We start from the raw sequence: 6,000 nt of genomic DNA on the forward strand, positions 1-6,000 counted from the left end.
TCAGCACCTCAGCACATAGAGTATGTGAGTACCATATGACTATATGTATGAACCATTGCCGTGAAACTGTATTTTCATGATTGTGTTCTTGTCTTCCATTTTCACTGGTCCTCTTAACATGGCTACTCTCATCTAATACTGAGGGGGAAAATGTCGTTTACGAACAACATGACATGCTATCACTAATGAAATGGCTTTACATTCATATGACTGTACCATCAGTTTGAATCAAAGATTCATATAATGTCATTAACCTGGATGCAGGTCAATGTAGATGTATGCTCCGAGTCTGCTGCTGGCAGCTCTAAGACATCTGTGTGTATGTGCTAATGCATTAGACCTGTGAGGATCTTTATTTTTTCATATGCAGTTAGAGGGAGTTAGTGGTGGGTGTCAGTGAAAGTAGTAGCAGTTCTGTGTGGGAAGACAATAATGAGGAGACATTTGTCTATGTGCTTGGAGAAGGTTGTATTGGTAAATGCATCCTTTTTCGCATTTGTCATAACAGATTTGAATAAGTGCACATAATGCCATTAGATGTGATTGCCTCATTCACTCCCGTATATGTTCTTCCCAAACCTGGAACCTCTACAAGCAAAAACAATAAAAAATTAAAGCTGCAAGCAGCGTTTTCAGGGGCCAAGCACACAGACTCAGTGAGCCACACATTCACAGAAACATTACAATTTTTGCCTAAGCAATCACAGGAAAGCAAAGCCATAACTTTAGGCAAAGTGATTCAAGAGTGATTTGTAGTTTCTCTCATGATGTGTATGTTTTTGACCACAGACAGTGGTGGAATTCTCTGACTGTAGGAGGAAAGGTCTAGATGAACAAATGGGCAGCAGGGTGGCATTGCTGCAGCATTGTTTAGACAGGTGTCAAGATGATGTGAGCCAAATTTGGTGAAGATAGGACTAAACTTGGAGGAAGAGTAGCAAAAATGGCAGTTAGACGTAAGCATTTTTGGCATGTTATTGTAACTTTTGGCCAATAGGTGGCGCTATCATGAAATTTGTTGTATAGCCTTAGGTCATGATCCTGAAGATGCCTAACAAGTTTTGTGTCAGTGCGCAAAGTCGTTGCTGAGATACAGCCTCACTTCCTGTTTAGTGGCTTTGCCATCAGCTTCATTGGCCCATTACGGGCAAACTCTTTGGACTATTCAAAATTCTTTTAAAAACTTTTGTGCGGCTTACTCTGAAGATGATGTATGCCAAATTTGGTGATGATTGGACAAAAATTTGTAGGAGGAGTAGTGAGAATACTGTTTTTGATAAAATCCAAAAATGGTGGAAAAACTAAATTATGCAGAAATTCACATCATAGGATGCATTAAAGTCGTCTCAACCCAGGGATTCCAGGGATGCCTGGCTTTTAAATTCTGGACACACGGTTCAAAAAGTTATGACCATAAATGTTCTTCAAAATTAGGCCCAAATTTGACCCCGATGGTGGCGCTACAGCATTGGCAACACTTGGCCCAAATTTGGTCAGAATGTTCCTTAGACCCTCCCCAATCAGTGATATTCATATTATTATTATTTGTAATTTTTATTATTATATGTCTTGCTGTCTTATTGGTATGTGTGTTCTGGAAGCTTCATACCAAGTCAAATTCCTTGTGTGTGTGTGAGCACACTTGGCAATAAAAGCTCTTTCTGATTCTGATTCTGATGTGATTCATTTTCACATTTTTTACAAATGATTTGTTTATTTTCACCTTTATTTTACATATGATTCATTTATTTTCATGTGATTATTTTTTTACACACAATTTATTTATTTCCACTTGTACTTTTTACACCATTCATGTATGTTCCCCTGTGATTTTTACATGATTCATTTTCTTTCATGTTATTTTTTCACATCATTTATTCCTCACATCATTTTTTTTACACATGATTCATAAAACATGTGGTTTTATCTGATGTGTATAGTATTAACATTATGACACTTTTACATGAGAAATGTAATTACAAGTGCAATTACAAGTGCAATTTCTGGGCATAACAAGTTGACATGCACTTTCACTTGTTTTTCATGTGATCACATATTTCTCACATAATCACATGTGAAACATATGGTATTTTTCCATAAGGGAAAAAAATTTATTCTCCTAAGTTTTTAAGTAATGACCATTTCTATATTGTATGGGAGAAGTCTGATTTTATAGGCTAGGGAAAAAAACAGTAGGTCCAAGAGATGGTTATAATCCATAATCCTGAACCTAACTGCTGTGCAGCATAGGTCCACCATCATTAGACAGAAAATCAAAAAAACTTAAAGTTAGCCAGCTATCCAATACATCCAGACTAACATTTGCTGGAGAGATGCAGCAGCTGACTTGTCTCTTTCTCAGTGAGAAAGAAGAAGTGAGATCGATAAAGTGGTAGAATGAGGTGACAAGAGAGACGATGAGAGGGACAGAAGTTGCCCTAGTACCATTATAAAAGATATAAGAAGCAGCCCACATACATCCTCTGATGAGAAAGTCGAATAATCCTTTTTCCTCTACTAATACCTCACATGTAGGTGCCAATGAGAAAAAGGCTTCACTTCTGCACTCCTTTAATTCTCCTAGCTTCTGTCCGATTTTCTATACTCAACAACTCATACAGTAAGATTACATGTAAAGGCATAAATCCTGCTTAAATACAGTGCCTCTGCCTCTGGTTGAGATCCAAATTCTCAGTGTATATTTTCCTACTTAACATTTCTTTGATCGGGTTCTTGGAAGGGGTAACACTTTATGTAGACACATTTACAGTCATTGAATTAATATTTTATAAAGTAAGAAGTAGAAGAAGTAGGAACAAGAAACCTCAATTCTGACTGCTATATCTGTGTAAATGTATGTTCTTTATCTTGCAGTTTGTCTTTGCTAACAGCTTATTCATGAACCTTTGATGCATTTTCTATGAGGTCCTTACCTTTTATCTTACCTTTTGAGAAGCATACTGTATTTATCTTCTTTGTATAAGAGCCTTAAGTTTGATGCTCCTCAACTGAATAGGTGGTGCAGTTGAATTTAAAATTATCAAGCACCAGTCTAATATTCACTTATTTAAGAAGTCAATACTCCAGCTGATTTGATATTTATAATATTGTTATGAAGGATTAATGTATACCTTCTACAACTTCACTTATTTAAGAAGCCAACATGTCAGAATGGAATAAAAAAGCTCATAGATGATGTCACAAATATTCATTAACATGCTGTAGAAACAAACTAAAAACTAATAAAACAAACTTTTCTCTTTCATGTAAAGGAAAGTTATACTACATAAAACCCATAATGTCAGCTAAAGAGTTTTGATATAAACCTTTTATAAATCTTCCAGCATTCCAGCATTCAGTATTTGTGTAATGCTTTTTCCTGCAAATGTATGCATGGATTATTTATATTGTTAATGAACTTATTTAATGAACTTAATAAATTAATTAGTAATTGTGGCCTGTACAAAGGTTTACTGATAGAGCACTGGTGGTGCACCATTCTGTGCAGTTGTTACATTCACAAACATCTGCATGGAAGAGTCATCAGAAGGAAACTTTACCTGTGACATCACATAAGTGAATGTCTGATATGTACAGTATGTGCAAAACAACACCTAGATAATAAGAGGCATTTTGGAAGCAATTGCTATTGACTGTCTAAGTAAAAATGGAACTTTTGGAATGCAAATGGAAAACAATGGAAATGCCAAGGTAGAAGGTGGGAAAAAAGACTGCCATAATCACTGCTATGGTGAAAAATAATAAAGCTAGTAATATTTTAGGAATAATCTTCTTCTTCTCTGTATCATTTATTCATAAATTGTTCACAGGAGCATTTACATAAGAAATGTGTTATTCATGAAAATCCAGTTCTCATCCCACAAGAGCTCCTGAGTTAGTGTAAATCTAAGAATAAGGAGACACTAATGTGAGCCTCAGTTGATCAGCTTCAAATCGTATATTTACAGTTATTGCACTTTTATATAGACATTATGCTGACAAGTTTAAATTCCTTTTTTTTTTTACTGTATCCAGATTTTTTTATATGGTGCTATTTCTTTTGTCCAGCAAGAATAAAAGAAATGGCACCCTCTAAAAGGAGGAAATGTTAGTCTATAATTGTGGCAGCTGATGCGCTGCAATGGCTAAGCTGCATTACTGAAAGCTTTAGCTCACAGTGTGTTTAGGAGGCACTCTTTCACCATTTCGTCATTATTTTGTCAATTTCTGAGCTTTGCCTTTTATGGAGTTTCATAAGCATCACTAAATCAGCTGTGCTGTCAACATGGGCACATGAAGAAATGAAGAAAATCAGAATTACCGAAACTTTGTAAATCTGGTGTGAATTTTTATTTCAGTTTGGCCTCTGAACACATTTACACACATTAAATATTCATAAATGAGGCCCACTATGTGAGAAGCAAACCATTATTACACCATTTTTGGATTAAGTTCAAACTTTTGAGAACCTGTTGAATACTTAATGCAGAATGTTCTAATAACATTCCCTGTTATGTGGGTTATTGACAGAATAGGCACGTACTATATATGGATGAGCGAATGGAGCCTAGGAGAGCAGCAGAAGATTACCATGAATGAGATACAGCTGCTGTGGTGTAATCAAAGCAGCCTGAAGTACACCTGTGGCCAAATCCTCCTGCAGAGCTCCTGCATGGTCTTTTGAAAGACCATGGATCAGGTATATAATATACTGAAAACAACTGAACAGTCCAGGAAGGTAGACTACAAGGAAGCATGTATCTATTGATCAAAATCCCTACTGTCGTTCCATGCAATCTCAGGAATTCAATTTTCCTGGTGATGCTCCATCTCTTAGCAACTCAAAGTCTACTAAGAACAGAATTGACTGTGCTCACTGAGAAGGATGGCCAATGAAGAAGATGCTTGATTCTACTCATCAGCAGTACAGACTCATTCTACACAATCAAGTCATTCAGATTGTCAACACATACAAAGTAATTCAGCTGCTGAGTTACACTGAGAGCAGTAGCTTGAAAAAATGCAGCTCAGTAGCTACACGTCATGGAAAAAAGTTCATTCTAGCTTTCACCCCCAGATTTGTGGCTTCTGTCCAAAAGCAGAGTCCTACATATTGCTTTGCTAATATACTGGGGGAAAATAAAAGTATATGGGACTCCTTGAAAGAAAAAAACTCACAGCTAGACAATTCTTATTTCTCTTTTTCACTGTCTGCACTGATGATCTCTCACATATCACTATCACTACCACTACCCATTACAGAAAAGCACACCTCTCTCCTCTCACCTCTCTCATTCTTCTTTCCTCACCAACTTCAGTGTGTCTGTATCAGTCTCACATGGAATATTTTTCCCAACTGATAGGCGATATATTGTCCACTCGCTAACATTCTGACTCACCTTCCCTAACTGAGGTAGGAAAGCATGGCATGGTGGAGAAAAGAAAAAGAGCCATGGCATTGTCTCTGACCATTAATAGATGATATGAGTGAAAACATCAACATGAAAGACATCAGATTAAAATTAACTAGTTAATGAGGCACTACTACTGTTTTATTCCTACAAGCTACACAGTAATGTTAGTGTAAGCAAGCTGATTTGGGCATATACAAGTAGCCAACTACAATGCCTAGGGAACTGCACACCAAGTTTACTTTAGTTAAGTTAATTTAACTAGACTTAACTAAGTTTTCAAAAGGTAAATATGTAAAAAGGTACATATTATGTATTATTTTATGTACATGTGGGTTTACACTATTGGGGTCGAAGACAAGGAATCTTTTAGCCTCTTTTTCTAAGACTGTGCACACATTAACAGCAAGTACTGAAACCCATGCTATAGTAACAATTCAGTCAGACTACCAATAACCACAGTTTGCAATAACCATAGTTTGCTATATATTATAACAAACTGTTACAATGTCATCCACTCTCTAAAATAAATATCTGAGCACTACTAGTATCTTAAGTGTCTGATTGTCTGCTTTACATGGTCTCAAAG

This window comes from Pangasianodon hypophthalmus, chromosome 3, assembly GCF_027358585.1.
Source record: "Pangasianodon hypophthalmus isolate fPanHyp1 chromosome 3, fPanHyp1.pri, whole genome shotgun sequence".
Taxonomy (NCBI): Eukaryota; Metazoa; Chordata; class Actinopteri; order Siluriformes; family Pangasiidae; genus Pangasianodon; species Pangasianodon hypophthalmus.